The 12,579-nt window shown below is 48.0% G+C and overlaps 1 protein-coding gene across 3 annotated transcripts in view; it reads right to left on the minus strand.

Annotated features, from left to right (window-relative positions):
- Positions 1 to 11,413, minus strand: part of BRINP1 (BMP/retinoic acid inducible neural specific 1) — a 175,664-nt gene extending 164,251 nt beyond the window's left edge. For 2 of the 3 annotated variants that reach the window (XM_086683851.1, XM_086683850.1), the window contains exon 1: positions 10,976 to 11,413. The gene's annotated coding sequence lies outside the window, so the exon portion shown is untranslated. The remainder of the gene's footprint in view (positions 1 to 10,975) is intronic. The other variant, XM_086683847.1, reaches the window with a different exon arrangement.
- Positions 11,414 to 12,579: the final 1,166 nt, after the last annotated feature.

Raw genomic sequence — 12,579 nt, forward strand, 5'->3', positions numbered from 1 at the left:
TGGTGATTTTATTCCCAAGAAAAGTAACATTTTGGTTCTTGGCTCTGGCTCAGAGCTAGAAAGTAGCTCTCCTACGACTCCTGTTCCTGGTCTGAGCAGCATTTGAACTCTCACAACTTAACGGTACAAATAAACACACTAAGCTAAGGTTTCCTGCTGAGGCATTGTGAAGTTAAATTACTATTTTAAGAGGCTATGAAGTTGGCAGCCAGAAAGCACTGGAAGAGTGGAAGATATTCACGATGCTGACAGATAAAGAAGGAGAGAAAGCAAAATGCAGGTTATTAAGGAGATTTAAGAAGCCTCCCTCCAGTGACGCCATTTATAACATCTCCTGGAACTTGCAAGATAGATGCCTTTCTCATTTAGGAGTCTGCAAGACTGGGATTGAGGGCAGGGCCCGCGTGACAGAATGGTTGAAGATTTGCGACAACAGACCTGGCCTAAGACAATAGAGACAAAGCAGCAATAATCAGCCTTGATTTTGGGAGGCCACCAAGCCGCTAAGGGCTGGACAATGCCTTCAACGGGTAGGTGGAGAGAGGGCAGTTCAATGAAAGGATGTTAACGCTCAGCATCTGCTGATGATACAGGTTTGAGACCCGGTGCTATCATTTATTATATATCTCAGAGCAAGTCCTTTTGCCTCTGAGTCACAAGGTCCTCATCTGGAAAATGGGGAGAATAAACACAAGAACCTGTAAAGGCTGAAGGAAATAAAACACGTTAAGATATACCAGCACTTGGTGAAACTCATGATAAAAATGAGGAAGAAGGGAAACCAAGAGGACGGGTAGGATTAATATGGTTCACACAAGAGCATGAAGCATGCTGTCAGTCACGCTCTCCCATAGGCATGTGCTGAACGCTTGGTCACATAGCTTAGATAACCAAATCAAGACGTGTAAGGACACAGACTGCAGGGGTTGGGTACTAGAACCAACTCAGATACAGTTTGGTGTTAAAGAGGAAGAAGTTTGTATGTAAAAAAGTGACAGAAAATTGATCTGGACTCTAAGTTGATTTTCAGCTCTGATGGCCAATGATCCTATATCTACATCTGATGTCTGATCCACAGTAACATAGAGATTCAAAAAAAATCTGCCTCAGCCATTTTAATTTTATTATTATTGGGTTGTGTTTTTTTTTTTTTTTGAGAGAGAGAGAGAGAGAGAGAGAGAGCTTATGAGCAGAGGAGAGGGATAGAGGGGGGTGGAGAGAGAAAGAATCTTAAGCAGGTTCCACACCCAGTGAGGAGCTCACCACGGGGCTCCATCTCATGACCGTGAGATCATGACCTGAGCCAAGATCAAGCATCGGGACACTTAACCAACTGAGTCACCCAGGCGCCCCAGTCATTTTATTTCTATATCCTTCCGTGCCTTTCCCTACACTCTCCGTCTCTCCCCTACTGTTGGCATCGCATTGCCACATTGGGGGAGGGGGACTGGTAAAAATGATTGAGCAAGCTCATTTGCAAGGTAGTGCTTTGAACCTGGTAATAATCTCTGTGCTCCAGAGCACCCCCAGTTAAAGAACACACCTATAGGCATGGGCAACATTCAATCTAATGCAGCAGGGGATAGCAATAATAACAAGTAATAATAGCTAGCATTTGTATAATGTGGATGATCTGTCGGCCGTTGCTCAAAGCGCTTATCATATGGACTCATTAAAACCCACAATATCTCTATGAGGCGTCAGCATGGTCCTCTTCATCGTGTAGAGGAGGAAACTGGCACCAGAATGTTAGGTCATCCGGCCAAGGTCACAGTGCTAGCCAGTGGCAAAGCTGGCGTTCAAACTCCAGCATCCACCCTTTCACCCACTACACTTTTACATCAGACAGAAGCAGCCCAAGGCCTCCATACATCATTGATTCCATGTTTGGCCTTGGACAAGCGGCATCACCGCGCTGTGCCCCAGTTTCCTCCTCTCTAGAACAAGGACAATAGCACCTAGGCACGAGTTTGTTGAGGTTATTCAACAAAGTATCTATATCACGTCCTCATTATAGCACAAAGAATATACAACATCCTTGGCACATACACTTTCCCCTCCAAGAACAGCTTGGTTATGGTGACATTTCGGCCACCTCTAAATATTGTGGGTGAAGATCCTTCCAGAATCCCCTCAAGTCCCATCCTGTGTTCTGCCTACATGTATAATCCCACCATCAGAAACAGGGGGCGAACGCAGGTGAATCCGTGACTGAACTAGTAATGTTTTCAGGAATCCTTCAACGGACACTGAATTATGCTGTCCTGTTAATATGCATTTGTTTTGTTTTTTTTTATTTTTTTTAACGTTTATTTATTTTTGAGACAGAGAGAGACAGAGCATGAATGCGGGAGGGTCAGAGACAGAGGGAGACACAGAATCGGAAGCAGGCTCCAGGCTCTGAGCCATCAGCCCAGAGCCCGATGCGGGGCTCGAACTCATGGACCGCGAGATCGTGACCTGAGTCAAAGTCAGCCGCTTAACCGACTGAGCCACCCAGGCGCCCCAATATGCATTTGAAATAAAGTTCTTTAGGACCCCCTCTCAGCCCTCCTTGCCTCCGCCGTCTCTGGCAATGGCATTTGATGAGGATAGCTTCATCTCAAAGAGTCTTGCCTCCCACATTTGTCTCAGCAGAAAAACCGTATTACCACCCCCTGCCAGGTAATCTATTTTTTTATCTTTCTCCTACATTCCTACATTTCTTTTTTTTTTTTAATTTATTTCTTTTTTATTTCTTTATTTTTTTTTGAGAGAGAAAGTGTGTGAGCAGTGGAGGGGCGGAGGGAGAGAGAGAGAGAGAGAGAGAGAGAGACAGAGAGAGAGAATCCCCAGCAGGCTCCATGCCCAGCACCAGACATGGGGCTTGATCTCATTACCCATGAGATCACGACCTGAGCCCAAATCAAGGGTCAGATGGCTAACCCACCAAGCCACCCAGGCGCCCGTGATTTTCTTTTTTTAATGGCCCTTTTGCTTTGTGCATATGTTTTTTTAGAGTACCGGCCAAGACTCCTCACAGGTCCTCTGCCTCTCATGTGCCCATAGACTCAGAGCCTATCAAATCCCATAAGAAATTTAGCTTATCCACTACCACGCAAACTGAATGAAACGTACTTGCTTAAGGCAGAGGTCTCTGTCTCAGCTCTCGGAATGCTCTTCCAGGTTAACGTTTGGGTTTCTGTCCACAGCCCACCAGAATCTCCTCAACTTTTGGGGATTGCTAAGTCCCAGAACGGAGACGTGTGAACCGACCGCTCGGAAGCGATCATGTATCCTAGATGTCTGCCCTTCCTCTACCCGAATCAGCTTGCAATCTGTAACTCGGCTGCTCCGCATTACCCCCCAGGATCCATTATTTCTCATCGAGGTTCCCACGGGCTCATTTGCAGGACCTGTGAAAGGCTCGATGAGTTATATCTCCGGGCCAGTATTGGGTTAACCCTTACAAAGGGTTCTAGCTGTTCGGATGAGCCATTTACTTGGAGCCCCGTCGCTTCGACCTTTGCAGTTTAGACAAAAACGATTTCATCTTGCCTTTGTTAATTGCCTTATGAATCTACCTCCTCACCGGAGGGGGGATACAGTCTCCTAGCTTCTCTCAAAGAGACCCCGGCATCGTTGGATACATCTCTGCACCCGGTGAGAAAATCTCCACACACTGAGAACAAGATTTTTTCAGAATGATGTATTTTGTGTCTGCACCAGGTTTCTGTTCCCACGTGTGTCCTCCACTGGGTAGCAGACAGGCCCAGTAATTTAACCCTCTTAACTTTCTCAGACCCAGTCCTGTCCAATCTATTCTCCGCAAGGCCACCTGCAATCTCCGAAACATAGTTCCTTTGAGACACAAAGATCCCCTTCACCCTCATATGAAAAAAAAAAAAGAAATTAATTTCACATTTCCTCAGCCTCATTATCTTCTTAATTGTCTTCTTGGCCCCCTCAGTAGCAAGGACTGTCTATGGATTTCTAGGCAGCCTTTTTAGGCCACTGTGTTCCAGGAGGACAGTGGGTTTCATGCTACCACTGATCACTCTGATATTAAAAGTCACCATGGTGGTGTATCTATCCCATTCAGCCACCGTGGACTGAGTCACAGTCAGTGCTCTGAGGTATGACTTCTTTTTGATTTGCTCATTTTTGAGAAGATCTCTAAACATTATGATGAAGTACGGCCATCATGTGCATCTCTCCGTGCTTGTGCAAGAACTTTGTCATGCGTTATTTCATTGAGCTGGGGGAAATCCCTCGGTGAGACAGGCCACTGTTTGGTCCTTTCCAACTGGCAGCAGGCAAGCCCAGAGAGGGGAAGGTATGTCCTTAGGGTGCTCCAGAAACACAGCGATAGGAGCTGGGACTAGAATTGGGTGCCCCGAGCCCATGTGCTCTGACTGTATGAAATTGAAAATGAATGGAGACATAAAATGAAGAGATATGGTCTCATCTCCAGACCTTTTAGTCACGGCCATCTTTCTCCTCCTCCCCCCCACCACAACCACCATCACATGATCTAATCTTCACCTTCCCCAAACTCTCATAAAACTTCTGAAATGAGAGTTGTCGGTCTACCATGAACGATCATTATGGATCTGCAGATCTCCTCTGTTCGATTGCCAGCCCCTGCCAGGATTCATCACCATATCTACCAGGCCATTTTGTCCAGGGCCTTTCCCAGCCAAGATATGCAATAAAGATTTGGTGATCCAAAATGACTCTGGCTTTCATTTGGTTTCACCAGACTTCATTTCAACTACCCTCTCTCTAGGTGTTCATTCTCTTCCTCTTTTTCTGTCTATTTCCCCCTCTCCAATTCTCCCCATCCCTTTAGAGCTGGGTATGTCCAGAGGATGCAGCACCCAAGGCAGGACTAGAAATGAAGAGCAGAACTTACTGAAATGATGGACTAAAAATGGACAACATGAGGGGCGCCTGGGTGGCTCAGTCGGTTAAGCATCATACTGTTGATTTTGGCTCGGGTCATGATCTCGTGGTGATGAGATCGAGCCCCACGTTGGGCTCTGCACTGAGCATGGGGCCTGCTTAGGATTCTCTCTCTCTCTCTCTCTCTCTCTCTCTCTCTGTCTCTCTCTCTCCCTCCCTCTCCTCCCTCTACCTCTCTCCTGTGCACACATGTGTATGTTTCTGCTTTCTCTCTCAAAGACAAAAAAGGGACAGGATGGAAACCTGTCGAGGGTACTTGACGCTGAGTTTCTATCAGTCTCCACACTCTTCGCATTGCAGTTCTCAGGCTGTCCACTCCCCAAGCAGGGACATTTTGAGGGGGAGAGTATTTTTAGACTCTTTATTCCCACATCTTTTAGAAGACCTTTTGACCTAGTCCCTAAGTCCCTCTCTTATTTCCATCTCATGACATTCTCCTTCTCATTGGAAAGCTCCGGCCACACGATCACTTGGATCTGCTAAGCTTCCACATTGCTAGTGACTTCATCTTTGCTGTCTCTGCCACATGGCTGGCTTCCCCTCGCTTAAACCAGTCTAATGTCACGCCTTCGGAGAAGTCTCTCCCGACTACCCTATCTAAAGCTACACCATCCACATTCCTTTCTAGCCTCTTGCCCCAAATTATTTGCATGACATTTACTACTACGTGAAATGATTTTGCTCATCTCTTTGTTTACCATTTTTTACCCGTCTCTTCCCACTGGACTACGAGCTTCACGAAAAAAAAGGACCATGCTTGTGCTACATTACTCATGCCCATAGCTGTGCCATTCAGTCCATTAGCTACTCATCACAAACAGCTACTGACATTAAAATTAAAATTAGATTAAATCAAAAACTCAGTCCATCAGTAACACTAGCCACATTTCAAGTGCTCAGCAGTCACATGTGCTTAGCGGCTACCATAATGCATAGCACAGAGAACATATCCATCACCTAAGAAAGTTCTACTTGATAGCACTGGTCTAGAGCAATGCTTGAGAAATAGCTGTCACCTAATAAATATTTGTGGAAAAAATGAAGGATTCAATGTCCCTTTTAATCCTCACTCAATTTTAGGTCACCCTCCCCTCTTTGGGCTTCTAAACCCTGTAAGTGTGATCCACTAGAGAATGCCCAGAGAACAACATTGAGCTTGGTGTTGCAGGATCCAGGGCTGTGGAAACAGGCCCGTCTGGTCTGAAGAAGAATATCTGTGGTGACATGATGATGCTTCCACGATATGGGAAGAACTGAGATTAGAAGAGACTTATACTTGTGTCATATGATTTGAGAGACTTACGATAAAAGGCAGATTTAGGGTCACAGTGAGAACACATCCCAACAAAGCTCTCCCAATACAACACAGGTTGGTTTGTGAGATAGTGACTTCACTGTTGCTAAAAGTGCTAAAAATGAGACTGAGTGGACATGTGTTATGAGTATTCCAAAAGGGGTTCTTGATTCTTGAGTAAGGAGAAAGATCTGGTTATTCAGAAACCTTAGAACACTAAGATTCGTTGATCAAATGATTCCATGAGTCCTTCATAACATCAATTTCAAAAGGTCAATACTATGCTCTCAGCTATACTGGAATCTGCTGAACAACCCAGTCCTATTGGTCATCCACAACGGTTACCATTCACTCAGTGGTCCCCAAGAAAGAGTAGAGGTGCTGAATCAAGAAGGAGTCAGGTTCCACTTCTGGCTGTGCTGGTCGTGTGACCTTGGGCAAGGGACCTAGCCAGCATGAGTTGCACCTTCTTCTTCTGTAAAAGGACTGTATCTGCCTCACTGGGTGGAAAGGAAGATTGAATGAGAAGAAAACTAAAGACCCTGGAACACAGTAGGGCAATGTTTATTCCAAGTAGGACATAATTTCATCTATCTGTATCATCGATATCCCTATATTGATAGTATAGGTAGCATGATTTGAAACCATGATTGTATTGCTTTGCGAGAACATGAAACGATTATCAGAAAGAGAAAGAATAAGAGAGAGAGAGAGAGACAGAGAGAGAGAGACAGAAGGATGACAGCTATAACTGAGCCTAGCCTCAAATGCCATAGCAAACATTTACAGAGCAACTACTATGTGTCAGTCCCTGGAGATAAAAGAAAATATTCCTACTAAGACCCTGTTGAAGAGACATATATCCGCAGAGTTACAAAACAGGGCAAACAGGGATAGAAGCTAAAATAGAGTTTCAGGCAAAATTATATGAATGAACAGGGGAGAAAGATTTATTCCAAAATAAGATTTTGGGAAGACTTCTTGGCAGGGTCATTTGAGCTGGATGTTAAAAAGTGGAGGCTGAAGCTGAGGGATGGAGGAGAGAAACATAAAGGTGCTCCTTGCAGATGGGGTTAGCATGGAAAACACGAGGGGGGATTATCTGGAGGATGACATTTGAAAATCTGTCCTCTTCACACGACCCCCATCTTGTCTTTAATATGATTACCAGAAGTCCAGCGGCCAATTTATTAATCTTTGGATTTTAGCAAGGGGAACGCAAGGAGAGAAGGGCGGGTTATGTCTAACCTTAGTGGCCTATTCGGGTGATAAGTACTCATGATTTCACCTAAGGAATTGGGAGGGGGCAAGCTAGAGGGTGTCAAACAGAAAATGTCTCTTCACACAACCAAAGGCCCTTCCAGAAAAACGGAAGACTTTGTGGTCAACAGCATAAACTCTTGCAAGCACGAAGACATTTTATTTGGACTGACCAGGGGAGAAGGTTTTTTAAAGTCCCCACCTGTACCATTTCGAGTGTATTCATTGCAGCCTGAGCTGGGCCATGGAAACTCAACGGGGGCCCAACAGCTGATTTGGAATCTCTGAGCCAGTTCTCCTCGGTTGAAATGGAGTCACAGCTCCCCCTTCTGGGAGCTAAAGTGCCATCCAGCCTCGGAAAAGCCTGTGTGGAAAGGCTCTATTGCAGATGGGCCTGAAACCCCCATGTTTTTCTCAGTGCTCGCCTGCACCCCAAAATGAGCATCTAGGACTCTGGGAGCACTTTTGCGTGGGCTTGGCTCTGACTTCTCAAGAGCCTATCCTTCACAGGGATTTACATTTCCCCTTCTCTGGGATGATGAGTCCCAAGTCTTTGTGTGGGTGATGCCTTTATACAGGGGAACACAATTCGGTGCGGAGGTTGAAATTCCCTTTTGGGGACTATAGCAAGGAGGAAAGGTTTCTAAATCTGCATGTGCACATGTGTGTATGAGTGCACGTACACACGTGTGCTTGGACATGTTCCTGTGACTACAGTATGCATAACTGTATAGGGCAAGATTCTCATTAATATAAAGAAATTAATTTGCCTGAAGTATTTGCATTGGTAGATGGGTATACACTTAACTCTGGAAGGCCAAGAATTCCTTAATAAAGAACTCAGGTACAGTCCGATGCTCTGTTGGATTCTGTCCACCAGTCATAGTCAGTATTGGGTCCCTGCCTGTGTGTAATTCTCTGAAGCCACCGGAGAAGGAATGGATGGTGTGTGTGTGTGTGTGTGTGTGTGTGTCTGTGTGTGTGTCTGTGTGTGTGTATCTGACTATCTGTCTCTCTGTCTAGTAGGGAGAGTGACTGAGGCATTGGATCCCTTCTCTCCGGGGTCATGTTTATAGATAGAGCACCTCTGAAATGAGAAGTTTGAAGACGGGAGACAGTGATTGTCTTGGGTGGGAGCACAGTGGCCAGTTGGGACTGGGGAACAATGCATAGTCCCCGGGCAGTATGGTGAAGTGGAAAGGACATCGATCTGGGTGTCAGGCAGACACCCGTCATAGGTTCTAGCCCTGGGCATACCACGAACTTGCTAGAGAATGCTGTGGAATTCTCATCCCTTCTCAGGGCCACAAGTCCTGCCTGTCTGCTCTTTAATATTCCTTCCAGCTTTAATTGTCACTGAATTGAAAAAGAAATAAAACGAGAGTGGATCCTAACACAGGGTGTCCTCCTCTGACTTTACATCCCCACACAAAATGAACCAGGGGGCCCTGCTCTGACATGAGTTTCCCGAAGCAGATTCCTTGTGGCCCCGTGAGGGCTGCAGCCTGAGGTACAAGTGCCTGCAGGCAGCACGGTCACCCACCCGCCAGGGCAGGTCCTTGCAAACACATGTTTGCTTTTATCTTGCCTCAGAAGCTACACGCGCGTGCACATATGCACACACACACACACACACACACACACACACCCCTATCATTTTTAAAACACAATTATATTTCTACTTTTCTTTTCCCCAAAAGGTCTTTTCAGTGGCTCCTTGCCAGCTGGGGTAGACGAGGGGCCGTCCCAGCATCTCAGCCCTTGTCCTCCACTAGCCTCCATGCCTGGCGGCAGAACGGCTGCCTCTTACCTTGGGAAAGTAACAGCTGCCGAGTCTGGAAGCCATGCTAACAGCAGTAAAACTCAGCATTTTTGCTGAGTAGGGCAAGCCTTTAAGAGGCAGCCGGGAATCAAATCAATGGCTGGCCCCAGAGTCCAAACCCAGCAGGACCTAGCCAGGGTGGCCAGGGGACTTACCAAGAGAGCCTCCTGGGAGGTGGAGGAAAGAGGAAAGAGAGACCTGACCCAAACTGTCTTCCTTACTGACATTCTCCCCACCGCCGCCACCGCCCCCCCCCCCACCCGTGCCCTTGGCAGTATTTTGGAGCCTAGCAAGAGATGTGAGGTGCAAATCGATAGCAGTTTAAGTCAATTACAGCCACATTCTGCCATGAATTCCCCACCCACAACCATTCCCACATTGTGGATCTCCCTCAGCACTGAAACGCACACACACACGCACACACACGCACACACGCACACACAATCTCTCTGCTCTCCCATCTTCCTCCTAACTCCAGTGGAGCCATAAGGAGGCACAGTTTATGAAGAGATTCTCTTGGGGCTTCCCAAGCCTTTCTGAAATGGGGAAGGGAAGCAGGGATCTCTTAGGGAAGTGCCCCATCCATCTCCTTCCACGTAACCCACAGCTGCCCCCCATATGAAATTTTCCCTGTGATCCTGTGTAACTATGATGGATGAGAAGGTCTCTGAGGACTCTCCTCCTTTCCCTTTAGGGGGATACATGCAAACTTGCTCAGATCATCCCCAAAAGCACCAGTACCAGGAGGCGCTGTCCTGCTGTTATGATTACACATGGAGAGGCATGGTAGACTCTATCCCAGACTTGCCAAGCCCCAGATAAGGAGCCCACCGCTGACTTCTCTCTCTGTCACCCACTACCCAGTGACTCCAAATTCCCATCAGAATCCTGGAGCCTGCCCAGTGTGGAATTTAAAGTGACAGCATGTCATTGCCTCAGGGTTTGGCCATTTCTCTTTCATATTAAACGATGAGTCCAAGTCTACCAGGTCTCCAACGTTTGGAGGAATTTTCCTTCCGGGGTATCAATATTGGGGTAAATAAGGTGCTGTCCTTATCCCTGGAATGCTCCTCAAAACCCAAGCCCAGAGCGCCAAGAAGAAGTCCACAGCGGGTCTCCCGATGGCTACGTGATCCTATAGTAAGGATCCCATTCCATGTAAGCTGGAAAGACCTAATTAAAAAGACACACAAGTGCACACATACAAACACATACGTACAAACATGCACACACACATCGCGCCTTAAGTAGGTTATAGGACCTCTCTTTACCTCCTCCCCGACACACACACACACACACACACACACACACAGAGCACAGCACAGCACAAACACGCATCAAACGCAAACGACGCTGCACACGCAAACACACACTAGCACCACATCAAGTTCCCACCACGGTACACACGTCGGGAGCGCGCGGGGAGCACACACACCACTTACTAAAACCCGCATTTAACCCCTTGCGCCCCAGAAAGCAGAGCCCTCCCCCTCCAAGGAACCTTCGAGGACTTGGAGGCGGCTGGGCTGCCGACGGAAGAGACGAAGGGTGACGGGAGGGGGAGGGGAGGGGCGGGCGGGGGCGCCCCGAATGCGGTCCGGGGCCGTCTCCAAGGGCAGCGGGGCTGGCGGGCGCTGCGCCCGGCGCCGCCTTACCTGGAGTCAATGTCCGTCTTTGGCGGAGAGCTGCGGGAGGACGCTTTTTATTCGGCTCGGTGGGAAGTTGGGAGAGCCCTGCGTCCAGCTCGCATACCGGGAACGGCGCGGGGACTGCAGGCGTGGGGGTACCTGGCTCCTAGCAGCCTGGCTCATACTCAGCCGTAAAGTCCCCTCCGCAGGTCCCGAGGACAGGCATGAATCCCGGCTCCGGAAGGCGGTCACTACTCCCTCAGCCTCCCGGCTCTCTCGCTCTCGCTTTGCTCTCTGGCTCGCTCGCCCGCTCCCTCGCTTCCTCGCTCGCTCGCTCGCTCGTTCGCCTGCGCTTTCCTCCTCCCCCCTCCCCGCGCCAGATCAGTTCACAGCCGTGGGGACCGGGAGCGAGGCGGCCAGCGAATGGAGAGGGAAGTCCAAGTGCGCCGCGGTCTCCGGGCGGGGAGCAGTGGAGGCCGGGCTACGCGGGAGGAGGGACTTACCCGGCGACGGGCGAAAATGAATGGGGGAGCGGCTGCCGGGGGCGGGGAGGGAGGAGCCTAGAGCCAGGGTTTATTCTGAGGAGTGTTTTGTACATCTTTAGGCGGAGGAGGAGAAGGGAGAGGAGGAGAGAAAAAAAGGCCTTCTCCGAGGGAGGGGCGGCCTGGGTGGGCTGAGGCAGAGCCACTGGGGAGTCTAGTGGGTCTGGGGATAGGGTGGCGTGTCTCCGTGTATGAGCGCCCAAAGGGACTTTGTGATGTGTGTGTGTGTGTGTGTGTGTGTGTGCGCAAACCCTGCGTCGTGGTATTTCTAAGCGTGTCTGTAGCTGTGTGCGTCGCGAGTTATATGAGTTTTTCCGGGTATGCGGGTGCTAGTGCGTCTGTGTGTATCTATTCGAGTGTGGTTTTGTCTGGGGAGGTGACTGTGTGGGTCCGTGTGTATCCGTGTGCCTCTGTATGCGTGTTTAAGACTGTTTGTTTCTCTGTATGTGTAGGCATGAGCCCCACGGAACCTCCCAGAATTAAGCAAGTGCTTCTCGGAGCAAGAAGCTGATAGGACGCAAAGTTCTCTAGATACAACCAGAGAAGGTATGGGGGCGAAGGCATTAATACAGAGACCCAAAGACTCCGAATTTAGCCTGAGGTACAGGCTGGGGTTGCTGACGTGGGGCCTCTCCCTGAAGCAGCAAAGAAGGCCAGTACAGGATCTAAATTCTCACGCAGCGCATATTCTCTATGTTTGCTTACTTTGCTTCTTTTTATTTTTATTTTTTTGAATTAAAAAATACCAGCAATGGAGATTGCTAGTTCCTGGAAGCTTAGGCAAGGATAGGTAGCGTCAGTGAAGCTACCAGATGGAGGGGCAAAGAGTAATAAGGAAAAGGTGATGAAAAATTTAAAGGAAACTAGATTCGGTAAAAGTGTCAGCTCCCGCAGGTTAGAATCCTGTCTATGATCCTGGCCAAATTAGTTACCTCTTAAACCTTAATTTCCCATCTGTGTATTCGAATAATATAACTGCCTATCTAGCATGGTTGGTGTAAGATTTAAATGAGTTAATTTATGTGAAAAACACTTAGAATACTCCCTGACACCTTGTGAGTGCCTAAAGCATGCTATCTGTGATTATTA

This window comes from Puma concolor, chromosome D4 (genome assembly GCF_028749965.1).
Source record: "Puma concolor isolate L17-30 chromosome D4, mPumCon1.1.hap2, whole genome shotgun sequence".
In the NCBI taxonomy this organism is placed as follows: domain Eukaryota; kingdom Metazoa; phylum Chordata; class Mammalia; order Carnivora; family Felidae; genus Puma; species Puma concolor.